We start from the raw sequence: 12352 nt of genomic DNA on the forward strand, positions 1-12352 counted from the left end.
TAATGACTGTAGGTTTCTGCTGCATAGATAGTTGTGGCATGTCTTAATATCTTCTGTCATTCAGATGGTTCAGCAATATATAATTTTTCTAGTTCAGTTGACAACTAGTTGTCATTCCTCCACAGATACTTTACTCCTTCTTGATACCACTCTTTGAATTCTTTTTCTCTATTCTTTCATATCTCCTCTCCTAATACTTCTTCATCTGTGTCTTCTGAGTAAAAATAAGTGAGGTCCTTGCCTCTGAGTGGTAGTTCACTGCTTTCACTGTCTCCTTCCTCATCAAATGGTTTCTCTTCCTCCTTGTCCTCAGTAAAAAAAACATTGGGCCAGTCAGAGATACTTTTCTTGACTCCTGAGGGTGGTAGTGTCACCAGAGAGCTGCTGCTCTGGCTGTGTACTAGGCTCAGTGACAGAGCTTGTATCATTGGAGGTGATAGTGATTGTGTAGCTGGCAGTGGAGTGACTGCTGATCTGGATGTCATACCTGTTGCTTCCTGTTACTCTTGCAGCCTCCACTCTCTCACTATAGAGGCAGAAGTTTCCATAGAATCCTTTATTGAGAAACTGATGGGTGACTCAACTTTCAAGGAAGCTTCAGAGGGGGCAAGCAGGAACATGGGCATTGAGAGGTACTCAAAGCCCATAGTGCCTAAGGATAGCCTTGTTATCCCTGAGGTTGGAGTTGGTGCTCAGAGTATATCAGGGAGGGGAATACTCAAGTGTTTTGAGGCTGGTGGGGCAGACATCATCTTGTTAAGCCCAAGCGACACGTGATATGACAACACGTGATAAACAGATGTCCCTTTGCACTTCGAGGGATCACCTGAGTCCACTTATGATGTTATCGGTTCGGTGTGTCACAAGGCCACGTAGTGGCTCGAGAGTAGAATGGTATGAATATAAACTTTAGCTCGAAGCTGGGGTATACCAGCGAGAGCTGCAGTCCTTAAATACAGTACAGTTGTCTGCTAATTATACTACTGCTTATTATGTGTGTCTTCATCCATTGTGCTCTTGTCCTTGAGCGTCGTTATCGTACATAAAAGGATGATTGTATGTCGTCGAGCGCGACCGTCATGGTGTCTTGATGGAAGGTTTTAGTTGTGCTGACTAAGCCTTCCACGGTCTTGTGCTTTCTGACTCAGCATGAATAGGGGTAAAACGAAAGGAAAAGGAATAAAATCGTAACATTACCCCCCTGTTAAGACCATCGTCCCGATGGCTTAATTAAGAGAGAGTTCGTAATCGTGTATGGCTGTGTCCGCGTTCATGTATTTTTCGTTGATCCATTGGTTGGATTCCGGGCCATAACCTTTCCAACTAACGAGGTAGTCGACCGTCGTTGTCATGCCGCCCCCACGGGCTTTTACTTTTCGGAGTTTGTGGTTTAGTATCTGATCAATTTTGTAGTGTTCTTCGTCGTCGATCAAGTCTGGGGGTGGAGGCGGTGGTCGTTCCTGGTTGGGAAAGGCTGGCGCGATGTAAGGTGTCAATAGGGATTCATTGAACACGTCATGAATTTTCCATGTCGCCGGTAGGCGTAGTTTATAGGCCGATTCTCTGACTTTTGCAATGATTGCGAAGGGTCCGGTGCGCTTGTCGGTGAGTTTTCGTTTCGGCCGTGGAAGGTGTAGGTTTGTTGTATCAAGCCAGACTTTATCGTGGACGTGATACTCGTGTGCAGGGCGTCGATGTTTATCGTATTGTAGTTTCATCATCGAGGCCGCTTTCTCTAGCGCCTTCTTTGTTTCCGTATGTATTTTTGCCATCATAGCGGCAAAGTCTGTAGAAGCTGGGGTCGTCGTTTTTTTATGAAGATTTGTTTGCATTAGATGTGGGTGTCTGCCGTGATTCACGAAGAAAGGGGTCTGGCCTGTGGCGGAGTGTACTCTGTTGTTGTGTTGGAAGGCGGCGAGTGCGAGCCACTCGACCCAGTCGTCTTGTTTGTAGTTGATAAATAGCCGGAGGTATTTTTCAACTTCTTAGTTTGCGCGTTCGGTTTGCCCATCCATTTGTGGATGATATGCCATCGATGCATTGGGTGTTATGTTCAACAGTTTGTATAGGTCGGCGAGGAATTTGGAGACGAATTGTGGCCCGCGGTCAGAGATGACCACCTGTGGCATGCCGTGTTTTGCATATACTTCGTCCCATAGGATTTTCGCCCATCCCTCCGAGTTTAGTTCCGTTGAGCATGCGATCGGGATGATCGCCTTGGAGAACCGATCGACTATGACGATGATTGTGTCATAGCCGTTGCAGTCCGGTAAGCCGGTAATCATATCCACTGATATATGAGTCCATGGCTGTGATGGTATCTCATTAGGATGTAATGGGGCCGCTTTTGGCTGCGTGGACGCTTTCCCTCTCTGGCAGACTTCGCAAGCTTTGACGTAAGACGTGATGTCATTGGTGAGCTTAGGCCACCAATAGTCTCGGAGTACGAGTTCCTTCGTCTTGGCGATACCAGGGTGTCCTGCTGTAGCATGGTCATGGTATATGGCGATGATCTTGCCACGGAGACGGTGGTCACGTGGGATGTAAATTCTTCCATCATAGTGGATCATCCCTTCCTCTTTTGTTAGTCCTCGTTCATGGTTGAGCGAGGCGGCGATCCTTTGATCCCACTGGTGCGGGTCTCGAGTCGCACTTTTGATTCGCTTGTGTATTTCCTCCTCCGTGGGCATTATCATTGCTCGGAAGTGTTCAGGGCGAAGGATGACGATTCCTTCGTTGTCGTTCCCCCCCTGATCATGGTCTGCACGACGAGAGAGGAGGTCGGCTTTTTTGTTGGTGACTCCAGCCTTATGATGGAGCGTATACTCGTATTGGGCGAGTTCGGTGACCCATCGGGCTTGTCGGCGATTTAGCTTCTGAGGTTGTCGGAAGTATCGGAGATTCTGGTGATCAGTCCAGATCTCAAAGGTCTCGACTGCTCCGATCAAGTAGTGTCGCCATTCTTTAAGGGCGAGCATTATTGCGAGCAGCTCCTTGTCATAGATTTCATAGTTCCTTTCTGTCACCGTTAATGCCTTTGAGAGAAAGGCGACAGGTCGCCATTTCTTGTCCTGTTCTTGGGACAAGACAGCACCTATAGCCCCCTCGCTCGAATCGGCTTCTACGCGGAACCGGCCCTCTTGTGATGGTATGGCAAGGACCACATCCTCTGCCAGTCGTCACTTTAGGTCTTCGAAGGCGTGCTGCTGAGGGTTTCCCCATCCCCAGGGGGCATTGCCAGTAAGCTGAGTCATAGGTCGTACGATCTTGCTGTAGTCTCGTATGAATCTTCGGTAGAAGTTGGTGAAACCCAGGAATGACTGCAACTCCTTTTTCTTAGTTGGGGTCAGCCAGTCGACTACTCCTGCAACCTTTATTGGGTCCATGCGAATACTTCTCTCGCTAATGATCACTCCGAGGTACTCAGTCTCTAGTACCTCGAATTCGCATTTCTCCGCTTTGAGGAACAGCTTGTGTTTCCTCATGAGGGTGAGTACTCGTCGGACCAGACTCCGATGCTCTTCCTTGGTCTTGGACATAATGAGAATGTCGTCCAAGTAAATGGTAACCTTTCCAGTGGCGATGAGGTCCTTGAAGATGTCGTTCATCATCCACTGGAAGGTGGCCGGGGAGTTGGTCAGGCCGAAGAACATCACCGTTGGCTCGAAGAGCCCTCGGTTAGTCCTGAACGCTGCCTTCCATTCGTCCCCTTCCTTGATCCGGACATTGTTGTATCCCCATTGTACGTCGAGCTTGGTGTAGTATTTGGCCCCTCGGAGCTTATCCATGAGCTCGGAGATCAGGGGTAAGGGGTACCGATTCTTGATTGTCATTTCATTGAGTTTCCGATAGTCTTGGACGGGTCGGAGTTTACCGTCCTTCTTCTTTACGAAAAAGAAGGGTGACGCCATAGGGGACTTTGATGGTCGAATTCGCCCGGAGGACAAGTTCTCGTCAAGGAACTTGTCGAGTTCTTGTTGTTCCTGATTGCCGAGAGGGTAGGTTTTGCAGTCCAGATTCGCGTTAGCATTGGGGATCAGCTCGATGGCGTGATCCCAAGGCTTTGGATCTGGAAGTTCATCGAAACTCTCTTTTTCGAAGAGATCTCAGAAGTCCCATGCCCACTCCGGTACCATCTCTTCGAACGTCTTCTCCTCCCTCCCCTCGTTTGCTTTGGCTGCCAGGTTATTGGCATGATGTACTGCCCGAATATGGATCTCCTTTTGCAGGTCTACCGCCAGGATGGTTTCACCATCCTCCATTTCCTCGTCCCATCGGTCTTCCGGGTCTTCATCGGGTAATTCATACGGGATTTTCCGACACCGACATCGGGCAAATGTCAGTCGTCCGGTTTTCCAGTTGATAAGCGGATTGTGTCGGATTAGCCAATCATGGCCGAGGAACAGTTCTTTCGTTCCAAGATCCGTGACGGCCAGGTCGATCCGTTCCGAGTGATCCCCGATGGTGAGTCGGAGTTCAACAAATTCTGTGATCGAGCCAGCTTGGTTTTTGGTCCCGTCGGCATTATATACTGGGATCGGTGCCGCGGTGGATCTAGTAGGAAGTTGATGCTTTTGGACGAAGGCTCGGTTAATAGAACTCCTGGTGCATCCGCTGTCAATGAGGGCGGTTACCGAGTACGTGGTTCTATTGGTCAGGGTTTCGATTTGCGCTTTGGTGGTTAAGTCTCGCCCCAGGGTTTTGGCTCGTCGGACGAACTTTTGTGGTCCCTTTAGTTCATCCAGCCACTCTAAGGCTCGGCTTCTTTCGGCTTTCCTGAGGTCGTTGATGGTATCATCAGTGACCTCTCCTGTCCTAGTGCGGTGTATCCATCCATGGAGTACGGCCGCGGCTGCTTTCTCATCTCCCGCTTCCTTGATGGCTCGCCATGTCCACTCGGTGTCGAATGGCTTGAGCCAGGTTTTCAGGCTCTCTGCCTGTGTTCGGCCCGGGGGCGTTTGAGTTTTGTTTTGCAACTCTCTGGGGTGTGTGATGACAATTCGGGGTATATTCGAATGCGTTGTAACTACAGAGGTACCGTAAGTCTGCATAATGGTGGGGGCCCGCACACCATGAAGTCCTTTGGCCGATTCAGTGGAGTCGCTTACTGATCGGCCCTGTCTTTTACCTCCTTGATCTTCGTTTCTTTGCCTAATTCCTCGTCCTCCTTCTGTAACTCGGCGATCTGCACCTGTATGTCTTCACGGGTTCGCTTCTTCTTTGGGCAGTCTTTGGCCATGTGGCCCTTCAGCCCGCAGTTGAAACACTTCCCTTCCTTCTTCATCCGGTCAATGTCCATTGGTTTCCCGGCGCCGGTATAAGTTGTCCCCGTCCCAGTCTTCTGCGTGCCATAATTTGTTGCCGTGGGAGTTCCCAATGGTTTCCCGGCAGTTTGCCCCGACTTATTCGGGGTTGGCGGTGTCGACTTCTTGCCATAGTCCTGCAAGGTCGATGCCTCCGCTTTCTGCCTTTGCCTCTCCTTGTACATTTCGACGATCCTTTCCTTCCATTCGTTGTAGCCGACGGGCATCAGCATTTTGACGCCCATGGCTGAGATCATCGTCAGGTACGAGGATGGAACTCCCCGCTTGAGGGCTTCTACCATCCTTCCATCATTTGCGGTATCCTCCCTGATTCCTGCGAGTTTAGCGAGCCGTTCCAGCTCGTCGAAGTAGTCGGTGGCCGCTTTATCCCCCATCTTGTACTCCTTGATCTTCTGCTTGTGCACTTCTTGAACGGCGGGATCAATGAATTTGTCGTTCAGCATGCGTTTAAAGACCGGCCACGAGGGATACCGATAATGCTCCCTGGTGGTGGATCGGAAGTTCGGGGAGATGAGGATCCACCATGTCTTCGCCTTGTCTTCCAGATAGGAGGTGGCGAAGGCGACTTTGTTCATGTCGGTCCCGATGTATCCGACGTAGACTTCGAAGTACTGTTCGCAATCTACCAGGAACCGATCAATGTCGTCAGAGACTCCCTTAAAGGGACGTGGTTTGCGGAGAAGATCGGGGTGACATTGTAAGACGTTAGCATTGTGCGGGAGTGCCCCCATCGGGTTGGGCCATTCGTCGAACGGTGGTTGTTTCCATTCCGCAGGTGGCCCGGGGAAGGAATGTAATGAGTTATCGTCTGCGACTGGGCTTCCCTTCGGGTCGGTTACCCGAACGATTACCCCGTCTCGCACCGTGAACCCGAGGCGGACCGCCTCAGGGTCGTCCCGAATGGGATCCTTCCCACTTGATTCTGCTTGGTCCGGGGGGGGTTGTCTGCCGAGGAGCCGACTTCCTTTGCCGGTCCAGGGGTTCTGCCTTTGAGCGGCTTGCCATGCCGGCCGATTTCTTGTCTGGATAAGTCACGAAGCTGTGCTTCGGATGGACGGGTTGTCGTCGGCCCGACTTTGGATAGAGGGGGCGACATAGACGGCCTGTCTGGGTGGTACAGGGGGGGTGCGCGGCATTGGTGCCGGTTTTCTTGGTCTGTTGTCGGGCCGATACGGGGGTATCGGCATGAGGGGGTCTTCCAGGTGCCGTCGCCCGTATTCCTTCCACGCGTACTCTGTCGCGGCATACTGTAGAATTTTTTCCTTTTCAGTACCCGCCGCATACCTATACTCGAGTCCTAGGGACGTCGCTTGCCAGCGCGCGTCCTGCCATAAGTAGTTCCTGCCCTGCTCGTACAATTCCTGATACTCTTTGCCCCTGGCTCTCTCAATCTCCTCTCGCAGTGCTTCTTCATCTGTATCTTCCCCTGCCCGTTCCAGCCGTTGTCGATATGGGTCGTCACTGTCCTCGTCGTCCTCCTCGTCACCCTCGTCCCCGCTGTCCCCTTCCTCGAGGAGGGAACTGACGGGCTGGTCGTAAATGGACGGCTCGAGAGGACGAAGGGTCGTCGGGGACCCTCCCGTTGACTTGGGTACTAGGCCCGTCGTCTCCCCGATCGCTGGTTTGGGCAATGGGGGGGCTCCTGAGCCGACTGTAGCGCGTTCCTCCGCGTGCTCTCGTCTCCTCCAGTTCTCGGCTATAGCGGCTGAAGAGTCGCTGGAACTCGGGATTGAGAAATTGTCGAGCGACCCTGCTACCCAGGAATCGCTGGAGAGCCCGGTCAGAGACGTGGGCATTGTCGGGTACTCGGAGCCCATAGGCTCCGAGGACGGAGTCGGCGTCGGATGAGATGGTGTCGGTGCGGGCGGGGTATTCGAGGTCGATGGTCTGGGGTTCTCCGGTTCGTCCTCATCTAATGGCCTCGTCCCAGCTGATAATACTGGCAGGTCCCATCCATGGATCGTCTTCTGAGTCGGGCTCCCTGAAAGGGGATCCGGCATCGGTACAGAGCTCATACTCCCTAGGAGAGGCTGAACCCATTCTCTCGATCTCCTCTCTCCTTCTCTGTGCTCATCCTTGTCGGTCATATTCTGCGGCTTCATACCGCTCTCGGGCCTCCTCTCGGACGTAGTCGGCGAGCTCTTCTTGAGTTCGCCTGATTGCCTCTTCTCGTTCTTGATTCTGCTGCTGCTGCCTGACTGCCTCATCATAGTCGAAGGGGACGTTGAGGTCCCACTCCGGGAATATCCTTTGGATGATTCTTCTCGTAGTGGCTCTCCCCCTTTCGCTGGCGGTTCCGGTCTCGGGCTCACTTCCCATGTGGAGGTGTCGATACGGATCCCCTGCTGCAGAGATGGCGATGTCCACGTTGTCGTAGTCGGGATGGATATCCCTTCCTCGCGGATTGTCGACCCCCAGCCTGCTGACGGACGGGCTAGAGCCGGAGTTTGGCTCAGTGGGGGTTTCGGGGGGGTTCTGGGCGGGGTCGGGACTTTCGCAGGGTCCCGCAGCCATCCGAGCGGCATCAAGGGAGTCCCGAGCACGGTTTCCAATCCCTGAGGGAATTGGGGAGGCGGGATGCTCAGGGGAGCCTGCTGGAGTGACGTAGTTGGAGACCTCGGCGGGCTCCTGAGCGACGTTCGTCGTCCACGGGTTCCAGAACCCTGTGAGAGCAGGGTGACAGTCTCCGATGTGTCGTCGGGGGTGTTCGGGTCCTTCCTCCTCGTGAAGGCTCCTCTGATCCGGGTCGCTATTCCCGGCTTCTGGTACGGGTCCCCCTTGCGGGAAGAAGGACGTTCTGGCGGAGGGGGGGATGTCATGGAAGGGGAGATCGGGGGTTACGTTGCGTAGGATTCGCTGGATGTGTTGAAACGCCTGATAGTGCCTGACTATCCAAGCTGCTACTGACTGTCGTCCACAGCAAAGGGTAATGATGGCTAAGAGACCGAGTAATGTTCCGATAATGGAAGCTATTAACTCGAAGAAGTCGTGATTGAGGTCTGCGGTTGTTACTGGCGGCATTCGGTTTCTCAGCACAATTGGGCTTGAGAAAGGGAAGGTGAAAGCTTCGAGCTAATTGTTAAGCCCAAGCGACACATGATATGACAACACGTGATAAACAGATGTCCCTTCGCACTTCGAGGGATCACCTGAGTCCACTTATGATGTTATCGGTTCAGTGTGTCACAAGGCCACGTAGTGGCTCGAGAGTAGAATGGTATGAATATAAACTTTAGCTCGAAGCTGGGGTATACCAGCGAGAGCTGCAGTCCTTAAATACAGTACGGTTGTCTGCTAATTATACTACTGCTTATTATGTGTGTCTTCGTCCATTGTGCTCTTGTCCTTGAGCGTCGTTATCGTACATAAAAGGATGATTGTATGTCGTCGAGCGCGACCGTCATGGTGTCTTGATGGAAGGTTTTAGTTGTGCTGACTAAGCCTTCCACGGTCTTGTGCTTTCTGACTCAGCATGAATAGGGGTAAAACGAAAGGAAAAGGAATAAAATCGTAACACATCTCAGGGAGGTGGTGAGATTCTATTGTCCCCTTCATTTCTAGCTTCATCAGCAGTGAGGACTTTGGTGGGCCTGCTTGCCTATAGATCATCTTCTTCTATTGTACTAGACTCCTAGAATATAGGAGTGGAGAGAGAGAGCTCAGTACAGAGCCCTTACCAGTCTAGCAATCCTGCCCTGAGTCATGCAGCCTCAACCAGATGCTGCCTTTCACAATGCTGCCAGTCATACTCTGTAGCCTCAAGAGCTCTCTGCCACTCCTTCAGAATTCATATAGTAAGCATGTTCCAAGCTCATTCATACTCTGGAGCCTCTCTTCTTTATTGTTCTTCTTGTCAGACTGCTTTGTCATAGTTGAATAGGATGTTAAGGTCCCAAGTGAGGAAGAGCTGGTGGATAATCTTATCCTGCTCTTTCCATCCTTATCACTCATCATCCAGATGCTGAGAGAGGCTCCTCCCCATTCTGGTGCTAGTTCCAGCAGAGAGTGGTGGACTAGTGGTAGGGCTTCCAGCTAATGTGATATATATTGGTGAGGTGTTCCAAGAGGGATATTGGGATCCTTGAGCCATTCTAGTAGCATCAAGAGAGTCCTGGGTGATGTCAGCAATCCCATGGGTTCTAGAGGCAGTGAGAGGGTCAGGAGATGGGGACTGCTCAAAGAAGTCTTTGGAGAGATCCTTGTCTTCATGATTAGAAATAGGAGATGAGATCCAGAGATTACAGAATCCTGCAATGTGATTGTTACTGTTTCAGCTGTCTGGTCATCAGAGAGAGTATTGGTATCTTTCTTTTTCTTGAATGTTCTCTTGATACAAGCAGCTAGGCCTAGCTTCAGGTAAGAGGCTTGTTGGAGGCTGGTGGGATATTCATCAGAATTCAGGGATGTCATGAAGGGAGAGATCAGGGGTTATATTGCATAGAATATGTTAGATGTGTTCAAACTCATTATAGTGTCTAATAGTCTAGGTGGTGATTGATTGGCATCTCTGGCACAGCTGGATGATCACTAATAATCCTAAAAATGTTCCAATGATAGATGCAAGGAGTTCAAAGAACTCATAATCAAAGTTAGGATCTGATGAGTTGATAGAGGGCATTTGGTTTCCTTTACACTAGTCATGCATAAGAAAAGAGAGAAAGAAGCTTTGAGCTAATTGTTAGACCTAAGCATTATATGAATAGAAACACATGATAGACAGAAGTCTCTTCACACTTCAGGAGATCAGCTGAATTCACTGATGCATATTTTGATCATTGTGTCACAAGGTCTTAGGATCAGCTTGAGTATAAAATAGTATAGAGTAAACTTTAGCTTGAAGCTGGGGATTACCAGTGAGAGTGAGCCTGCTTAAATACTGTTACAGTTCATAGCTAATTATACTCCTTTATATTGTATATTGTCAAGTCCTTTGTGCTTATTGTCTTTGGGCATCACTACTGTACACAAAAGCTTGTTATGCATTATTGAGCAACACTGTCATGTCAAGAGATAATAATTGAATAGGCTTGTTGTGCTGACTAAGCCTATCCCATAGTCTCAAACACTTGGTTTAGGTGCTCTGACTAAGCATAAATAGGGGTCAAAGATAGAAAATAAGGAATAAAGTGGAAAAATGGTAACATTATCAACAAGATGACTGGGTGGAATGGCTTACACTGGCAGCCTTCCAATATAATAACCAAATACACTCAGCCACAGACAAGACACTATTCTTTGTAAACTATGAATGACACCCTCACATTACTCAAACTGAATGCACACACATCTCCACACCCATCTCCACTGATTTTGCTACAACTATAGTAAAAATCCATACTAAGACTAAGACAGCTCTTAAAAAGACTGCAATAATAATAAAGAAGCAATATGACAAACACTGCTATGCTTTCCATGAATATTCAGTCAATGATAAAGTTTGGCTGAATACAATAAACCTCTATCTCCTCCACCTGAAATGGAAACTCACTGACAAATGCATCAGACCATTCTCTATCCTTACAAAAGTAGGCAATTCTGCCTACAAATTGCATCTCTTAAGCATATGGAAAATATATGATATTTTCAATGAGACATTATTAACACCATATATCATACTGGCATTCTCTAATCAGGAATGACTGCCTCTGCCACCATCCAACTCCATCGACAATAAAGAACACTATAAAGTTGATCAGATATTGAACTACAAATTATAAAAAATCAAGGCTAAAGGTGGTAGAATAACAACAACAGCTGACTACCTGATCAGTTGAAAAGACTATAGACCCAAGTCAAATCAATGAATCAATGAACAACATACAGATGCTGAGAATGCAATATGTGAATATGACCAGAGGCATTGACCAATTTAATAGTCAATATCTTCATGAATCTTACAAGAAGAAGGTAGGTTATCTGCTCTCTGGATGCCCAGACTTATCCCTAATTTAAGCCATCAGGACAATAGTCTTAAGGAGGAGGTAATGTTATAGTTTTTCCATATTTTTATCTTTTATTCAAGAGACTGACTCTTATTTTTGCTTAGTCAGAGTGCTTGGCCAGTACTTAGGACTGTGAGATCAGGCTTAGTCATCACAACAATGCCTAGTCAGTCATTGTCCTTCAATGCAATGGTTACTACTCAATGACAGACAATACCCTTTTGTAGGTAGCTTAATGACACTGGACAAAACACTCTATAATGCCAGGACACACAATTAGATAGTTATATCTTTAAATGGATGATGACTAGTATATAAGTAGCATAGCTCTCACTGTAGTATCCTCAGCTTTGAGCTAAAGTTTATTTCTTCACCATCTTATCTTGAGCCAATCTAAAGGCCTTGTGATACAAAACCATATAATATATCAAATGGACTCTGACATCATTGCTCAAAGTGTGAGACAGTGTCAGTTTATCACATGTTTAGGTCACATATCATTTGAGCTTAACACAATCATCAATAAGAGCATCTTGACCAACTTATCTCAACAATGTCATAATGACTCAGAGTGGAAATTTAATGAAGATGTTAGGCTGTCTCCTGAGAGTATAGTAGAGATATATGGTTTCTTTTTTCATTGTTGTAGCAGAGAACTAGTGCTGATCTACATTTTTAGTCCTACTTGCACCATCTCAGCTCTCACTGATGAATTATTTCAGAAATGTTCTATCATGCTATTTCTGATAATAATGAATGAACCTACACTCAGTCAGAGATTCTTCAGATGCACCAGAAAGTTTGACAGAAACAGAAAGTTCCATCTTTCTGAAGATCAAACTTATAGGTTCACTTACCTCTTGCTATTCAGGTTGAATAGAAGAAGAAATTTCTGAAACAGACATGCTAGTGATAACTGCAGGAGAATATAGGGTGGTGAAATCAAGTGAGGGTTGAGAACAAATATCTCACATCTCTTGAATACTTATATATCTATAGTATAAATATTTTCTGGTGCTATTCATAGAAACCATGACCATGCCTGAGATTCTGATATTTTTCAGCTCTCACTCTAACAAAATTGTT

Source organism: Guyanagaster necrorhizus (genome assembly GCF_019112545.1).
Source record: "Guyanagaster necrorhizus MCA 3950 unplaced genomic scaffold BT62scaffold_21, whole genome shotgun sequence".
Classification (NCBI taxonomy): Eukaryota; Fungi; Basidiomycota; class Agaricomycetes; order Agaricales; family Physalacriaceae; genus Guyanagaster; species Guyanagaster necrorhizus.